This window comes from Ambystoma mexicanum, chromosome 11 (assembly GCF_040938575.1).
Source record: "Ambystoma mexicanum isolate Mex_15411 chromosome 11, UKY_AmexF1_1, whole genome shotgun sequence".
Lineage (NCBI taxonomy): Eukaryota > Metazoa > Chordata > Amphibia > Caudata > Ambystomatidae > Ambystoma > Ambystoma mexicanum.
The window spans coordinates 753,669,777-753,689,082 of record NC_090934.1 but is presented as its reverse complement, the minus strand read 5'-3'; the positions used below and the strand labels follow the sequence as shown (position 1 = coordinate 753,689,082).

Genomic DNA, 19,306 nt, shown 5'->3' with positions numbered 1-19,306 from the left:
GTTGGAGGTGGTGGAGTTTTTGGGCTGTTCCAGGACTCCAGTGCATTTTGATCAAGATGATCTTATGGATATACTAGATCCGGGTCCGTTCACAGACCATTGTTGTTGCCATTTCATGTAGCGCTGGAAAAGAAGGTGGCTGCAACTTGCAATGCCCCAGAGTCTATTCCGGTGGTGAACAAGTCTTTGATGAAGAAATACCGCCCATCTAGTAGCGACCCCAGCTACCTATCCACTCGCCCTACTCCAGAAAGTTTGGTGGTCCAGGCAGCCATGGCTACCTCGAACAAGGTGGCGTATCCTACATTCCCTCCTGATAGGGACGATAAGCGCATGGATGGATGGATGGATGGATGGATGGATGGGCACGCAAGGTGTTTTCTGCTGGGAGTATGGTGTTACAATCGGCCAACTCCACCTGTGCCTTAGCAAAGTTTTCGCGCACTTAGCAGCTGAGCATATTCCTGAAGGGGATGAAAGGGATGGCTTTCTAGCTATTCTGAAGGATGGCAAGGACGCCATGTGTGAATTCCTTCAGTTTGGGTTGGATACTGCAGATAGTGTCAGCAGGTCCATGGCTATGAGCACCGTGATGCACAGATATGCGTGGTTGCGGAAGTCAGGGTTTGCACCATATGTGCAGGCTCGTCTTCTAAATATGCCCTTTGACGGGTCTCATCCCTTTGGCAGCAAGGCTGACGAGAGCTTTGAGAAGTTGCAGACCTCCTAAGCAACTGCCAAATCTTTGGGCGCAGCTGTTAGACATCCCCAGCCTTTTCGGCCTAGTGCACAGCAATGGAGCAGTGGATCCTTTTTGCTTCTACTCTGCATTTGGAAGGGCGAGTGGAATGGCCAGTCAAAGGGGCAAACATAAGTATCCTTGTGGTGGACGAGGTAGAGGTGACAAAGACACTCAAGCAGCAGCCTCTTTGCCATCAGGCACTGCTGCAGCTGCTTCAAAACAGCTCTGTGGCCTTGAGTCACTGTTCACTGGTAGGGGGCAGGCTGTCTTAGCATCTAGAAGAGTGGCAAGCCATTACTTCAGATGTGTGGACTCTGGATACAATGGCCCATGGCTACTGCCTACCTTTTCTATGCTGGCCTCACAACAATCCACCGGGGAAAGCACTCTTTGATGGTTCTAGATCTGCTCCTTGTGCAGAAGATATTGTCCCTGCTAGAGAAAGGCGCTATAGAACCGATGCCTGTAGCAGAGAGGAACTAGGGCTGGTATTCCCTGCATTTTATGATTCCCAAGAAGGACGGAGGACTGAGACCCATCTTGGACTTAAAATGCTTGAACAAGTTCCTCAGGAAGGACAAGTTCAAGATGGTCACTCTTTCTCAGATCCTTCAGGCTCTCCAGCTTCAGGATTGGTTTGTGTCATTGGACCTAAAGGATGCTTATTTTCATGTGGGGATCAATCTCCAGCACAGGAAATACCTGCGGTTCGCAGTTGGCGGATCGCACTATCAGTTTCGGGACCTGCCTTTCGGGTTGACCTCCGCCCAAGGCTCTTCAATAAGCTCGTGGTGGCAGCACATCTCAGGAGAGGGGGGATTCAGGTCTTCCCCGACCTGGTTCATTGGCTGATCAGGGTGCGTTTTCCCGAACAAGCCTTGGATCATCTCACCGTCACCTGCCGCTCCCTTTACAAACTGTGCTTCTCCCTCAAGTTCAAGAAGTCGCATGACACCTTCCCAACAGCTCCAGTACAATCGGGGCTGTGTTGGACACATCCTTGGGAATGTGCTCGTCACCCATGTGAGGGCTCAACACATTCTCCAGATGGTCAGTGAATTTCAACAAGCCCAGAGTCTTCCGGGTTTCGAATTCTTAAGGTTGCTCGGCCTCATGGCATCCTGCATTTTTCTAGTGCCAGAGGCCTGACTGAGAATGAGATCCCTTCAATGGGCTCTCATGAAGCAGAGGTCTCAATTCTGGCAAGATGTCTGATCTCCTTCACATTCCGTTCCGGGTCTCGCAGGATCTTCTGTGGTGGGCTTGCACAGAATCTTATGAAAGGAGAACCTTTTTGGCAACTATGCCCAGAGGTGACTGTAGTGACGGACACTTCCCTCACTGGGTGGGAGGGGCTCATGCCAAAGATCTGGCCATCAGCAGTTGGTCTCCAACGGAGTCCAAACTACACATCCATCTTTTGGAGCTGAGAGCAATCTGGCTGGCACTGAAGGCTTTTCTGCCATCTGTACGGGGAAAGAATGTCCTGATAATGACAGACAACACTGTGGCCATGCATTACCTTAACCAGAGAGGTGGTGTAGGGGTCCCTTCCACTGTGCAGAGAGGCGATGCAGCTCTGGTTCTGGGCAATCCAGGAAGGAATCTCCCTAGCGGCGGTTCATCTAGCCGGAGAGGGGAACACGGCGGCGGACACACTGAGCAGGCAGAGCCCGGTCTCCCACAAGTGGGAGATAGATCAGGAAGTCCTTCAAGAGATCTTCGCCCTTTGGGGAACCCTGCAGGTGGATCTGTTCACGACCAGTGCCAACCGGAAGTGCGAGAGGTATTGCTCAAGGGAATTTCCTCTGAAAGGAGCTTTAGGAGACTTATTCGTTGTGGATTGGTCATTGCCGCTACTGTATGAGTTTCCTCCGATCCCCGTCATGCCTCAAGTTCTAAGGAGGTTTCGGAGGTTCGAGTCCCACATAATCCTCATTGGTCCGTATTGGGCTAGGAGAGCTTGGTACCCGGATCTTCTAGAAATGTCAATCTGTCCTCCAATGCGTCTTCCCCAAAGAGGATCTTCTCTCGCGAGAGGGAGGTTGAGTTCTCCATCCAGAGGTCAAGACTCTCAAACTTCACGTGGGGTTTCTGAAAGGTTGAGATATAAGGATTGGGACCTTGCGGATGACATGAAGGGGTTGCTTTCGGCCAAGCGTCCAGCAACAAAGACCCTGTGCCGTAGGCATAAGTTTTGCGATTGGTGCAGAGGAAAGAATGTTGATCGTTTTCAGTGTTCCACTTCGGTGGTTCTTTCTTACTTTTTTGGCCTGCACGGTTCTTCAGGTGGGAACCATTAAAGGTTACCTAGCAGTGCTGTCTATCTTTAAGCACTCATCATAGGAATGTTCTTATTTTAAGATTCCACTGATCACTCTGTTTCTAAAAGAGCTCACAAATGTGTTCCTGCCGATGCCTTTTCAGGTGCCGGTCTGGGATCTTAATTTGGTCTTTAAATTTCTGATGGGTGCTGTGTTTGGACCTTTGCACTCTTGTCCGTTGAGACTGTTAACATTTAAGACTGTTTCTTAGTTGCAGTTACATCTGCTTGCTGAGTGAGCAAGTTGCAGGCACTTTCTTCTAAGTCACCCTTTACTGTATTCCACAAGGACAGGGTTGTATTGAGTACGTCCTTCCTACCGAAGGTAGTTTCAGAATTTCATTTGAGCCAGAAGGTGGTGCTAGCTGCCTTCTATCCTCCTCATCCTAGTAAGGAAGAGGGGAGACTCCATAGGTTGGACCCTAGAAGAGCATTAAGCTTTTATCTTTCAAGAATGTTCAAGGTCAGAGGGGACGACCAGCTCTTTGTGGGATATACTGGACACATATTGGGCCAGGCTGTTTCTAAACGGGCCTTGTCTAGGGGCATCATCCTCACTATTTCTGAATGGTTCAAATTGGCTGGCAAGGAACCTCCAGAGGGCTTACAGGCACATTCCACCTGGGGCATAGCTACATCGACAGCCCTGCAGAGGGGTGTCCCTGTTAAGAACATATGTGATGCTGCAACGTGGTCTTCCATCCACACGTTTGTTAAGCATTATTCTCTGGATACTTCCCCTGTTCAGGATGTGTATATCGAAATTCTTCTCGCTCCTCCACTCATTGATACTGCCTGGGGAGTCTGTCAAAGATGAGGAATACGTTGGAGGATACAATCAATTCGAAGAACACGTTACTTACCAACTGGTAACGTTCTTTAGACTGGATGTTCCTCATCCTACCCCTCTCGAATTTCCCATGCTATTGCAGCTTTCGTTCCAACAAGGCTAAGTGCAGTCAAGACTGTTTTGGGGGCATGTATGCCACACGTTGTGAGAGGGGAAAAACATGAACTGAGGCTACGGGCGCCGTGCGTGCTACTTATAACACCCGATGTCACCCTTGACGGAGGCCTTCGATGGACATCGACCCGACTCCTCGACGCAGGCCACCCTCTGCCGAAAAAAATATTTCCGAAGCAGCACAGCTGTGGACATTACATGTCAAAGATGAGGAATACGTTGGAGGAACATCCAGTCGAAAGAACATTACCAATTGGCAAGTAACTTGTTCTTCTGTTGACCTTCCTCTGGTTTGGCACTAGAGGGTTCACTAGACCTACCAGGTTTCCCATGGGATCTACCCTTGTTATGTTTGTGTCCCTCTTTTGGATGGTTGGAATTGGAGTACTCTTAACCCACTTTCTTGTGCTGCTTCCCCTCTTCCTTTTTGTGATTAGCCCAAGTAGCCCTTATGAGTGGCCCTGTTGGCTCCCCATAATTAGCCAGGTTGTGTCTCAGCTCAGGAGAGCAGACATCAAAAATAGATTCAAGCAAAAAAAGATTTCTCATTCCTTCAAAGAAGTTCACTCCAAGTAACCCCTAACCGAACCATCCAAGTTCTTCAAGCATTCATATACTCGGGTAGCCCAAGCAATACCATCAGTCTTTTTGAGGGTCCTAAACCTCTTATGGTACTGGGAAGGAGTCTTCCCAAATCTCGCTATTAATGCCAGCATAACTGACTCTTAGTTTTTTCTGTCACTGGAACTCCACTCCATAACGGCATTACAACCGTTCTGGGGGAGCGTAGATGCAATCCATTCATTCCCTCTTATTTCTTGTAGCCTATAGGTGTATTCAAACGTACTCCGCCAATCCAGCACATCCAGTTTAGGATCATACATGCTTACTGTTTCTTGGGCAGGCGAGTCCTCTTGGGACTGGTAGACCTAGAAGACCCTGAAAGGGAAGCAGAATCAAGGGACATATTTCTATTTCATGCTGTGTTGGGGAGAATTCCCATGTCTGTGCACGTTCCCTTCAGCCTTAGAGATCCCCAGCTCTTTTGCTGGACTTTAGGACTTTTTAATTTTAACCCTGGAGTGAGTGAGTCCCCTTTCTCACTCATGTGTTTTGATCTGATTTGGATTTTTTATTTCCTTTTTGTTTTTGGAGTCTGACAAACTCCATAGGCATCTACATTTTGTATGGTGACACATGGCACCTTCAGTGCAGTGTCTCAGGGAAATCCTTTAGATTGCTCTTAAGGTTTAAATAACTTTTCTTAGGTGAACTGCAATTTCCAAGAATAGTAAAGTGAAATTGTAGTAGGTCCACCACACCCCATCTTATATGGAGTGCTGGGGCTGGTTACTTAGTAGCCCCTTTTCTTACTTACTCCTGTAACATTTTTTTGTTACACTCTCAACTTTAAATGGCTGGTAGCAGTGGTTTAATTTTCCTACCGCAGGCTGAATTCTCGGCTGCAGTGTAGTACCCATGGTTGACCTTTTTGTCAAAATGTCACCAATCTTCTTTTTTCGCCATTTTCTGTTTGTGAGGTCTTTCTTGGGTTTTACTCTTTGCGCCAAACCAGGTTTAAGCCTTTTGTTCGTTTTTGCCTTTGACAGGCTTCAGTGCTGAAACCTGCCTCTGGCTCCAGTGCGTCTGGAAGGGCAGGAAGTCAGGGAGGTGCCAGTAACTCCCCTGTTTGTCTCCTTGATTAACTGAATGCACCCAGTCGTGATTGGCTGGCTGTCCTTCCAGGACAGCCACCCTGCTGTGAGTGACAGCTAGGCTCCTCATGAATGGGAGAAACCTTCATGAAAGGCGAGGCTTCTTGGACTGAAGACAGTTGACCACTGGAAGAAACATACGGCAAAGGAATCGTGAAGAGAGGCTTGCTGCATCCTCCTGGACCATTGAACTGCCCGGCAAAGCCCTGCTGCTGTTCTGAAACTCCTTTTCATAATTGACAAAAGCTCTGGAAGGGACAACTTCTTCCCTTGGGTTAGTGTTAGGCAAGATTGTATGCAGTACCCTTTGGGTGCACCACAACAACCCTGACCTGCTGACAATAGGAACCCAATCTTTGGTGTTAGCTTGTACTACACAGGTTGGTAGCGTGTTGAGCAGCCAGGCTTGTTTATTTATTACATTTATATAGCGCACAAACAGCCCAAGGGCATTGAGGCACTGTTACTTACAGGGAACTTAGTTACAGAGGTGGTACAGTAAGGAAAAGCATTTGCAGGTTAGTACATAGATACATTGGTGTGCAACATAAAGGTAAGGTTGAATGTTACACATTATGCAAAAAGAACAGTTTTCATGTCCTTGTGGAAAGAAGTGATGGAAGCTCTGCCTCGGAGGACAGGAGGTAGGGCATTCCAGTGTGAGGGTGCGAGGTAGGGGAAACTGGAGCCACCTGCTCTAGTTCTTTTTACCAGGGACATGCAAAGCATGTTGACATAGGGTGATCTGGTTGGTCTTGTGGAGGTGGCTGGGTGGATCCTTTGTGAGAGGTAGTCCGGTGCGGTGAGATGGATGCATTTGTGGGTCAGTGCGAGAGTTTTGAATAAGATCCTTTCCTTTATTTATCTCGAGGGGGGTCAATGTGAGCTGTAGGGGAGTTAGAGATTCACAGTGATTCAAGTATTCAAATTAACACTTACACACACGGTTTCTTGACTAAACAATGATTAATTTATCAGTCAATTAGAGTAAGCCTTCTTCAGAAGGGAGCTATATAACAGTAACACTCAATTCCGATGCTTGTTAATCTGCTTAGAATCACATGCTGTGCATATAGTCCGACATCCAGTGGTCACTGCAGAGTATTGCATCTTGTCTTTCGAGAATCGAAAGGGGACGTCGACATGGCCGTGCCTGTAACACTATCCCTAACGTGACGTGTAGTGTACCCAAAATCCCTCACTCGTCTAGGTCCCTCAGATTGTTTTTTTCCGCCCAGCATACTGGTCTCCTTATGCGGAGCTCGTCCAGAGAGAATTGCTATCGTTTTCTTCGACCTTTGGTCGGATATATATATTAAAGTTTAGTATATTACCCTACCGTCCCTTCCATCGACAGCTGTTCCAGTCTCTGCCGAAGACAGTCCAAGGATCTTCGGCGGACGGTGTTTGGCCTTCTGGCTGGCCTACACAGTAGGGAGAGTGGGGTTGGGTGGACATTTCACTTTTCTGAGAATGCCTTTCCCTTTGATCTTTGTTCCCTGGGTCTCTTCGTCACCAATTATTTCCTCAGCTATGGAGAGGACTCCATTTAGGTTTTGCCCTGTTTCCAAGGAAATTTGGCCCTGCAAAGATAAACACCTCAAATGCAATTGGTGTTTACCCCTTAATCACAACGAGGCAATTTGTGTGGCTTGCAAGCTCCTGCGCCTGAAAACCTTGAAGGAGCGCTGTGTTAAGAGGCGGGCAGCCTACGGAATGTCGCAGCCCGAGTCTAGTTCTCCTGCTGCCACAAACGCTGATTGTGACGAGGGGTTGAGTGACGAACAAGCCTCCGATTCGAGGCGATTAACCCCTCGACGGAGCACTCTCGCTCAGTGTCGTCTGTCCCCGGCCCCGCCAAGCAAGACCTGGGTCCTGCTATGCGGAATTTACACCCCGGCGACATAGACCAACATGTTCCCCACACTAAAGATACAACCCCAAGGATGTCTTAGATGGTTCAGTCGAAGCAGTCTGTAGCGCCAACGGGGACACTGAAGATTTCAGCCCTGCCCGCTGACTATCAAGGCCGGCTGCCCTCCCCGCAATCACAGATGCGTCTTGCGACTGTGCCTTCTAAATCAAAGGGTGCTGACCCCAATACCCACCGATCTGTCGAGACTCATCGAAAGAAAGCATCTGCGACCGAAAAAGACCAGGTTCTGCTGAAAGTAGTCGCGCAACCGGAGGCCCGGACCTTGGAACTTCCCGATGTTTAGGTGATTACCGAAAGCATTGCCAGAATTGTGCCGGTGGATTCTCACAAGCAACGGTCCAAGGATTCGTCGAAACCGAAGGACAAGCGTAAGGATTAGTCTAAATCCAAGAACAGGCCGAAGGAATTACTAGAACCTACTGACAGGCCCACGGATAAACAAAAGGACACGCGTCCACCGTCGGAACCCCGAAAAGTCTTTTCGGAAGCTCTTGGAGGTATTTCTTTGGCGTTAAAGAAAAAATCTCGACGTTTACAGACAGAAGATCCACTAGAGGAGCTCTTTCCACCCCGGACCGCTCTAGTTCGTTTGGTTGGACCAGAGAAAATCTTGAAGGCGGTATAGACAGACTAGAGAGGTTTGTGGAGAAGTCCACACCCAAGCGGAGGAAAATCCCCCTCTTCCTGTGGATAAGATGCAGAGGGTGTTTGACTCTACTCAAGAAGAGGAATACATTTATGACCTCACTGAGGAGGAGGTTCAAAATAAAGATAACTTTATCGATTCTGAGGAGGTCCATTTAGACCCCACTGATGGTTGGGGAGTGGATCCGGACCCTATTGATCCTCGCCCTTGGCAGTCACCTACTCCAACTCCGGAACCTAATGCCTTGTGCTTGGACTCCCCTCCCACCCCCCCCCACTCGACAGGCCTCCCCAATTGACGATCAAATGGCTTTTAATGCCATATTGAGGAGAGCAGCGGAACACTTCAACATTGCTACACAGGAAACTGTTCCAGAGGCTGATTTTGTGGAAGACATTTAGAAAGAAAAACCACCTGCCAGCCAAGCATTCACTCTACTAAATTCAATTAAGAGTTTATCCCCTTCTTTATTAACACCTGTACTTACTAAAGCAGTGAAACTGAGGGTTGAAAAACTTTTCCGACCCTCCCCCTAACCCCTTCTACATCTTGGGTCATTCTACTCCAGATTCATTGGTTGTTACAACAACCATAAAAAGAGCAGGGGTTCCTTTTTATCTACTGGGGAGGCACACCCTGACAAGGATTGTATAAGAATGTACACTCTGGAGAAAAGGATCACTGCGGCGGCGGCTTACTCCACTCGCATTGCCAACAATAGAACGCTGTTGGCCAGCTATGCTGATGCGCAATAGGCCAATCTAGAGGAAGGCCTTCGAGGTCCCGGGGCCACTGTGAGACTGTCTGCTCTCAACAGTGACAGAGGGCAAGCAAGTGAACCAAAGTATGCTTAAAAAACACTCTGGCTGCAGCAGAGACGGCAGGGAAGGTCTTTGGTTCAAGGTACTCTGCTGAAGAGGCACGCATGGCTTAGAAACTCTGGGTTCAAGACACAAACACAGGCTTCACTGATAAATAGTGGAAGAGTCTGATTTATTTGGAAAGGCGGCGGATGAAGCCCTCGAAACTGAAAAAAAGGAGCATGACACTCTTAAAACTCTGGATCAGGTCACCCAGAGACCTTAACAAAGAAAGGGAAGTGTAAATAGATGTTCTTTTCGGGGGCAACGTTTCTCTCAAAATCAATACAGCTCGGGAAACTGGTCCTCCCCCCAAGGAACTAGCAGCTACACCACCCCATATCCCACAAGGGTGCAGCGACGTGGTAAAGGAAGGGGATGGAATTCTACCCCGCGAGGCTCCCCGGCCTCAGGCCAGAAATGACCCGCAGTTCAGGGTCCTCTCCCATGCATCTCCGGTCGGGGGCCAGCTAACATCTGTTTTACAAGCATGGGAGGGAATAACTACAGACCAGTGGGTGTTGAAGACCATTGCCCAAGGGTACTTTATAGAATTCCGCCGGAACCCCCAGTTCAGACCACCGAGAGCAAGACGCCCGACGCCAGAACATCTGCGAATCCTCCTACAAAAAGTGGAAACCCTGCAGGAAAAGGGTGCTATAGAGGTCGTACCTCTTCTGCAGGTAAACAAGGGTATTTATTCAGTGTACTTCCTTGTACCCAAAAAGGATCTCGCCATGCGCCCTGTACTAGATTTGCGCCCAGCAAACAAATTTGTGAAACCCCAAAAGTTTAGTATGGTTCCTCTACAAGAGGTAATTCCCCTGCTCACACAGAGGGATTACATGGCAACATTGGACATGAAAGATGCATACTTTCATATTTCAATGTTGCTGGCACACAGAAAATACCTCTGATTCATGATACAAGACGAGCAATATCAGTTCAAAGTAGTACCCTTCGGGATAGCTTCTGCACCAAGGGTATTTACAAAGGCACTATAAGGGAGAATTCTCAAATATTTGCTAATTCCCTTCAACTTAGAGACCCCCAGCAACTTTGCTGGATTTTTGAGGACTTGATTTTTTTACCTGGAAAGAGTGTGCCCCTTTTTTCCCACTCATGTATTTTGTTTTGATGTGTGTTTTACTCTTGTGTTCTTTGATTATGGAGTTTTAAGATGACTCCATAGACATCTTTTCGTGTGTCTTGCACAGCACCCTCAGTGCAGTGACACAGGGATGTCTTTTTAGACTTCCCAAAGGTTTAAATACTTTATCTGGGATAAACTATGGTTTCCGAGAGAAAGTAAGGTTAAATTGACTTTACAAGTCTTTTTAAATTCCTAGACAGAGCACACACTATCTTCCTTTAGGGTGCTGGAGGGGCTACCTAGTATCTCCTGTGTCTAGAAACTCATGTAGCAGTCAAATACTACCCTTTTCTATCTAAATGGCTGGTGGCAGTGGTTTTACAACAAACTACCATGATTTGTCCTGACCGCGAACACCGGTAGCTAAACATCGCAGGGAGCCATGTTTTTCAAGATGGTGCTTTATGCCCCTTTGTTTAAATGGGTCCCGGTCTTTTTTTTTTTTTTGCCATTTCTTTTTGGAAAGGTCCTTCTAGAGTTTGTCTCTGCACACCAAACCAGGTTCGGTCCCTTTGTTTCTATGCCTTTGGCGGGCTTCAGGACTGAAGACTGCCTCTGGCGCCTGAGTGTCTGGGGTGGACAGGAAGTGAGGGAGGTGCCCGAAACTCCCTGTGCTTGGTCTCCTAGGAGACCCAAATGTGCTCTGGTGTGATTGGCTGGCTGACTGTCCGGCAAGGACATCCACCTTGCTGGTGGAATGAATGGGAGAAAACTGTTTAAAGAGTCGACCACTGGAATGAAAGAACCGAAGACTGGCTGGAAGAGGACGGCTGCTGCAACTCCTGGACTATTGGTCTGCCCGGTGTAGCCCTGCTGCAGGTCCGAATTGCGAAGTTAATCTCGACAGAGAAAGCCCCTTCAAGGACGACTTCTTCCTTTGAGTTCGTGGGACCAATCAACTTGTAAGCCACATGGATTCCATTCTCGGAGCTGGTTAGGATTAACCAGGGGGAAGGATACCAACTTGTGTGCTTGAATTACTGCTACTCGAACTAAAGTGACACTATTTTGTTAGCGTTTTCCGACGATCCCGTCCAGTGCAGGAGTCCCCCAACGTCCTCCCTCTTGTCCCCACGACTGATGCTCAGGAACAGTGAGATCTGCGGGAACTGCCAGGAACCAACGTCTTCAGCTGCATCTTTTGCTTCATATTAAGGTACTGTGCCAACCCGATTGAGAGAACGCCTCTCTCGCAGTGAAAGTTTGTGGAACTTTCCCAACTTGCAGGCCTAATCAGCTTGTGAACCAACATCCAATTTCTTTTTTGTACCAACTACTTCTGAGAACTTTGGCAAAGACTTTACCGTTTACTACAAGAACTGCTCTTTCCTATCCAAGACACTAGTCCATTGACTTTGGCCTAGGCCTATTGAACTGAATCGAGTCCTCTAGTGAACTTTAACTATTTGCACTGCCTAAGGAAAGTATTTGTGATCTATTCTGCTAACTTGTGCCTTGTTACTTCGATTGAAAGTAACTGAAATTCCATTTTGCTCCTTCAGGGGAGCCTAATTTTTTCAGTAACGTATTGGTTTGATCTTGAAGTGTGTTTGTGTATAATAAGTTGCCTCCTTCTAGTGAATGTTTTCTAAATGATTGTGTAATAAATTAGTATTTTACTAAGAAACCTTAAGTGTAAGTGTTTTCTTGAACCACTGTGATTGTAAGACTGCTATGTATCCTCTTGTACTGCTCACATTCCTTTTTGAGATAAGCCTGGCTGACACAAAACTGTGTAGTGCAGACTTCTAACAAATGTTGGTTTTGCTTACACCTATAGTCCTAATTGTATGTGGTGGTCCCAGAGGGTACTGCATGCAATTCTGCCTAACACTTGTGGCAAGCGGTGAGGATAAAGTATAGTTGTGCTGCTCTTACTTTTGTTCAAATAGCCTTCACAAGGCTAAGTATCACTAGAAAAGCAATTGTTTTATAATGCCAAATATGGATAACTTCAAACGGGAAGCCCTGATCATTCTAACAGTAGATCAACTGAAAGATGTGTAAAGTATTGTCTCTCTCTGTTAAAGACAAGAAAAATGAATTAATTGAGAAATGGTTGAATCATCAAAGACTGCGAGGTAGAGCTATACCCCCTACCCCCTCAGCAAATGTTGATAGTGTTGATGAGGATGATAATGATTCAGAGTCTAACTCTAATGTTATTGATGCGCTAGAAGAGTCTCCGGATGTGAGCCCCACTGCACCTCTACTTGCTTTAGGCCCTCAAGCCATAGCCACAGGGAACCTATCAGGTCCAGTACTGAGTCCAGAGTGTGTGTCTCTTGAAGAAATGAGACTTGGAGTTCAAAAGGCTCCAAATGCAAACTGAAAGTTAACATCAAGAAATCAAACTCCGAGAAATGGAAATGCGTCATGCTCTTGAAATGCGTCATGCTCTTGAAATGTAGAAATTGTCACTTGAAAATGTTCTATCCCAGTGTCTTCTAGGTCTTCCAGTCTTAAGAGGCCTTGCATGCCTAAAGAAACTGTGAGTATGTATGAGGTGAAACTATGTATGATGTGAGGCTTGATATTGTTTTGGTTGGCTGCTTTTGACTATAACTATGGGATTCAGAGTTTTACAGGGAATTAGTTGGTTCCTTGCCTTTTGTCTAGGCTCCCACAGGTTGCAACTAATGCTGTAATGTAGGTGGGGGAACTTGAAAGATCGGAGTATGAAAATGTGAAGCTAGCTTTGATAGGTAGATTTGAGAAAACTCCTTCCCAGTACCTCAAGAGGTTTAGGACCCTCAAAAAGCATGATGGTACCCCTTGGGCTACTTGGGTGTGTGAATGTTTGAAGAACTTGGATGGTTGGGTAAAGGGTTACAGAGTTAACACTTTTGAAGGAATGAGAAATCTATTTTTGTTAGAATCTATTTTTGATGCCTGCTCTCCTGAGCTGAGACAGCACTTGCCTGACTCTAAGGAAATTGATCCAAAGAAGTTAGCAAAGGCTGCTGACTTGTGGGTTGCCAACAGGGCTACTCACAAGGATTCTGGGGCAGCTCAGAAGAAGGATGATGGGAAGCAGCAAAAGAAAGATGACAAAGAGAATTCTAGTACCTCCAATCCAAAAGAGGACCCCAAACAGAAAAAGGGTAAACCACACAGGAAACCGAATCAGTCTAGTGAAACCTCTGGTGCCAAACCAGAGGGAGGTCAGTAGAAATCCCCATTCATCAAAACATTTCGAAAATGTTATGCTTGTGGGTCTACTGACAATGTGAAAGGGGATCCGAGATGCAAGGGTGAACCTTCAGGGGTCCACACGGTCTCCTTATTGATATTTTATTTCTATCGCGCTCATACACAAGTGTTTCGGAGCGCGACAAGGCAAGGGAAGGAGAATAGGGGAGAGCAAAAACAACGATCTTACTAGGCCCAGTGACATTGAGAACGCGCAAGTGCAGGGTAGAGGGGGGAAGAGGGAGAAGTGCATGGAACTGGGAACAAAAGGCGAGTGCGGAGCGAGAAGGAAAAAACTAAAATAAATAAAAAGGCAACAAACAATGGGAGTGCAGCCAGCAAGTGGCAAGTGCTGGCTTTATGGCAGCAGGCTGGGTAGGTCTGAAAGTGCAGGAAGAAAAGGGGAGGTCTGTATGGGTACAGATACAGACCCCAGTGCAAGGGGTGGCCCGGAGGCCGTGCATGAGGTTGGCAAGATGAGCAGGTACCTGGGCCCGGAGGACAGGGGGTGGCCAGGTGCATGGTGCCGAGGGAGAGTAGAATCAACAGGGGAGAGGAGAAGGCAGAAGCAAAGAGGAAGGTTTTGAGGTGCTTCCGGAACCGGAGATGGTTCTCCTTAAGTTTTAGAGTTGCAGGGAGGCTGTTCCAGAGGGAGGCCCCAGCCGAAAACAGAGATCTACCCCCAGCTCGTTTCTTTGAGAAACGACTGACCCTGAAGGAGTTGGAGGTAGAAGAGCGCGGAGTGCTCGAGCAGGGAGGTATTTGCAGAGGGATAGCTGAAGGTATGTTGGACCCAGGCCCCAGAAAGCCTTGTGGACAATGCAGAGGGTTTTGAATTTAATCCTTGCATCCACTGGGAGCCAATGGAGAGATTTCATAACTGGAGATGCGATCCCAGGGCTTGAGGCCAAGGACAAGTCTTGCAGTCCTGTTCTGAATAAGTTGTAAAGGGCGGAGAGTAGAGGCAGTTAGATTAAGAAAGAGGCTGCTGCAATAGTCCAACTTGGAGAGAACTGGAGCTTGGGAGACAGTGAGCTTATGGGGGAATGAGAGGAAAGGGAGAATACCTCTGAGGAGGTGCAGTAGGAAGTTTGACTTTAGCCTTTTCCCCAGAGAGAGAAGTACACATTTTAAGTGGGAACTTTCAATTACTGGCTGAAGACCCCATTGGAGTCTCTGCCAGTGTTTCTTTGGTGTCCCTGGGTCTGTGGGAACAGCAGAATTTAGATGTCTATAATTTAATTCCAGATAACATAAAAGAATATTACAAGGACAATGTACTTGTGAATGGTCAGGAGACCCCTGCCATTAGAGACACTGGTACCAGCATTACGGTGGTGGATGAATCTTTTTTCAAACCTGAGGATGTTGCTAAGGCACCCAAAGGCCTCACTAAGCTTGCTGGAGGCCATGTCCAAATGCTTCCTAGACTACCAGCTCTCATCCAGTGCAACAGCATGACTGTCAAGATACCTATTAGTGTTCAAAGTGAGGTGCCTGGTAGTCTTTTTGGGGAATGACTTTAAAGCTCTTGGATGTGTATCAAGCACCCCAGCCCTACCAGTAAAAGGATCCCGGAGCAGGCAAGGAAGGCCACACAGAGTACCTTAACTGACTCTCTAATAGATGTTAGAGGAATCTAGAACACCCAGTCCACAGGAACTACTAACTGCTATTTCTCAGAAGAATGGGGACAAAGGTGAAACCCAAGATCTCAAGGAAAAAGTCAGAAAGCACTCCTGTGCTACCAACGAGGACATCCATGAGAGGATTGTACAAAGTCACACCTGTGACTGCTCCACCAGCTGAGGCTGAGTGTGAGGAACAACCAGGAAAGGATGAATCGGCTGCTTAAGATTCAGAGCTGGAAGAAGACCATACCCCTGTTGGAGATCTGGATCCTAAAGACTATCCTGAGCTGCAGTCTTTACTGACAGAAGGTGGCCCCTGTAGGGCAGGCTTCAGCAGAGGTCAAAGAGAGTGCCTTACTCCTGAAGGTCTTCACCAACAGGCAGCTTCCTAGCTGGACAGGCAAGGGCCAGGGAAGCATAGGTTGTACTGGGAAGATAAAAAGGGTAGGGAACCTAATCTGGAGTGAGCATACACTTGTATTTGTATTGGATAACAGAAATTGGAGCAAGCATAGGCTATCCTAAAAGTTTCAACCTATGTGAATGTGACTGCCGACACGCGTTTCAACCGCTTGGGTCGTCATCAGGGCAAAAAAGTTTACCGTATTACAACCATCTGTCATCTCATAACACAAATAAGAAAAGCATGTATGAAAAATATATATGCAGTGGGAGAAGGGGGGAAGCAAAACACAAATTAGAAGTTGCTTTGGGGTATTAGTCTTGCATATGTTGGTGAGCATATTAGTTTACGAATTGCTTAAGACTAGCTTAATGATAGTAAGTGGAAAGAGAAAAAGAAATCCCTTTGTGACTGACCAGGTTACTGTCTGAATAATATAAGCCACCTTTGTGACATGACCCATTATTTTCCTTAAAGGATACCATTGTGTTTTGAAACACCAAGCATTGAGTGGGGAGTCTCTATAACATGCATATTTAAATCACATTGTTCAAGTACCTTACACGTTGTTGGTGAGATAAGTTGCTACGTCTTAACTAGTCAGAACATATTTAAAATGTCACTTGTTCCTGTATGGTTGTGGTCTCTCTGTTATGTGATTCCAAGGCCTGATCTGGGAATACAATGGACGTTTTGAAACTCGGTTTGGAGATGTACTTGCCTAATCAGGTTGCATTGTTATGCCGCGGATTATAAAAGTATGCTTACCTGTCTGTGCATTAAATGCTAGTCGCACAGACTATGTTGCTTGAGAACCACATTGGAGATCATGGCACACTATTGTGCATCAAGACTCTAATCTAAAGGTAAACGGAGTGGAGGACTCGGATTAGATTAAACTTGCCTGATATTTGATTGGGTATTGGAGACAGTCTCTCAAAAAACATTATTACGACTAATTAATACGGTCGCTTACCTTTCTACATTTCAAATTTAAAGCGCATAAACTGTGCTGCTTGAAGAATGGACTGTAAGGCACTGCACGGAAAAGTGCGCAAAAGCTTGAGTCTGAGGATAATTGAGTAAATAACTCAAGATTAGTTTGCCTCACTGGGTGACCTATTCAATCATAGAGTGTCACTCAATACGTTCTGGTAACAGATTTCGATATTTGCTTACCTTTCTGAGCTTTAAAGTTGAGAGCACGTTATATAATGCTTAAAATGCAGACTGGAAGGCACCGCACAGCAATAGGGGCGTGTCGGACACTGACACTTTTGTAACTTTTGTATTTCTACTTTCACTTTGTTCTCATGCGATTTGTCACGTGATTCTGAAAGGTTGCTAACGTTACCACCAACAAGGATGTGCTTGAAAATTACATTTGGGTACTTTAAAGGGCAACGGTTCCTGGAAACGAATATTTACTTTACTCTTCTATGGTCAAAATAATAAATTTGCTATTTACCTTTCCATTTGTAATGGACATAATAGGCATATTAATTGAGTTTGGTTCGTGAACTCATTGTGACCAGAAAAAGATTAATTTCGAGATACTGCAATTCGAGGACCTAAATATAGACTGCATGCTGCGAAAGGACGTCTTATTTTACTTCTGTATTTTGAGCGCCTGTACTCGCACTTGTCTGCACTATAGGCCATTTAACACACTTCCAAAAAAGTCTTGCATCTTCTAAATGATGCGCATTCGCTGCATGGACAACTTATTATGTACTAATTGGTGTGCATTACTGACCCATAGGACCTTCTAATGTTGAAGAGCCTATAAAGGCATATCATGTGGTTGCCTTGGATAATACCTGATTAATTGTATGTGGTACCAATGTGTAAAGAGAATGATTGTTAATTTAAAAAAAGGGGGGCTAATCACAACAAGGGTGTATTCATCTAGCGCATGCTTAATACTTAAAACATATTCTTGGTGCACCTCAGCTCCTCATTCATATGCCCAGTGTTCCAAAGTCCAACTATTATTTATATATCTGACCACGATACAACATAGTCACTCACAGTGAAGCATAAAAGCAAGCAAAAAGACTTGCAACCTGCACAGAATTTTATAAAGACATTTAGCTCATGTTCTTGATTTAGGCCCATGTTTAAACAACGTAATTTGCAAATCATACGTGCCTCATATTGGCACAGTTGTAGTTGTCTGTCTCCACCTCTGGCATGCATCTTGATGTGTTTGAGTCCAACAAAACGTATATCATTGCTGTGATCATGTTGATACTGGGTTTGCCAATGTGAGGCGAAGGGGAGTTTTGGATCTTGACTGTTAAGATTTGACTTATGTTCCCGAATTCCGATGCGTAATTCTCGAATGGTGCTACCAACATACATTTTACTACATACATATTGGATTCCGTAAACCACATATTTGGTGTGACAATTGCTAGTCTGAGATGACAACTTGTAGTCCTCCATGACATGAAAAGACCTTTGTTGGAGATCGGGCAAACTGACAAAGATTGCATGTTCCACATTTGTGAAATCCTACTGGTTTCTTTCTTGGGAGTTAACCAAGTGGTCTGTCTGGTGGTATAAGGTTTTAAGAAAGATGGACTTGAAGAATTTCGTAAGGTTAATGATTTGGTAAATATGCTCTTAGGTTGTTCTGTAATGTATTGTAGGAGATCAGGAACCAATTTTAGGATGTAGCAATGTTTTCGTAGTATGTGAAACAAAAACATGCTATCATTGGAATATTTAGTAATGATGTTCACTTTATCTGGAAACTCTTTATTTGCTAAATTAGCCTTGACTAGCAATTGTTTGCGGTCCACTTTCTCAGTAGGTCTTGCTGCTTGGTCAATTATCTCTTGTCGATACCCTCTTTCTGAAAATCTGGCACCAATTGACTTACATTCTTGCTGCTATTGAACATCAGTGCTGCAATTTCGTCTTGATCTCAAAAACTCCCCTCTGGGAATATTGTTGATTACTCTTTTTCTATGATTGCTGGAGGCGTGTAAAATTGAATTTACGGCCGTTTGTTTCCTATGAGTTTGAATGGCATTATCTACTATGCTGAAGTTCAAATCTAGGAAGACCATTTACGTCTTATGGATATTACCAGTGAATTCAATATCAAGCTTGTTATTATTCAAATGCTGTAGAAACATATGCAATCTATCCAAAGTACCAGTCCAAATAAAAAGTACATCATCTATGTAGCTTTTCCAGATTTTGATATCATTTAGAAACACATTATTCTGAAAAATATAATGGTCTTCAAAGAAAGCCATAAAAAGATTGGCTAAAGATGGCGCATATTTTGCGCCCATTGCGATGCCTTTCGTTTGAGAGTAATATTCACTGTTAAAGATGAACTGATTATGATTTAGTGTGAATTGAAGAAACCTTTTAATCATTTCTACATGCATGGTATGTGAAGCTGAGAATGTCCTAAATGTATAATCAATTGTTTCTAGGGCTAACTGTTGTATCGATGTATACAGAGATTTAACATCTATTGTCACTAGATAATAGTGTGGCTGCCAAGTGAGTTGGTTAAGGATTTGGAGTGTATGTGTGGTATCCTTTAGATATGCCGGTATGAGCGGAACTAGATTCTTAATGGCTGAGTCAATATACTCTTCCAGGCCTTCCGTGACCCCTCCTTGTCCACTCATAATTGGACGTAATGATGGTAAGTGATACATTTTATGCACTTTGGGTAAGAAGTGCATGGTAGGCATCCGTGGTCTGGTTCTATTG

General features: G+C 45.6%; 1 protein-coding gene across 1 annotated transcript in view; it reads left to right on the top strand.

The window, feature by feature from the left end:
- The window catches only part of CTR9 (CTR9 homolog, Paf1/RNA polymerase II complex component), an 861,351-nt gene that overhangs the window by 241,989 nt on the left and 600,056 nt on the right, over positions 1 to 19,306 (top strand). The gene's annotated exons all lie outside the window — the stretch shown is intronic.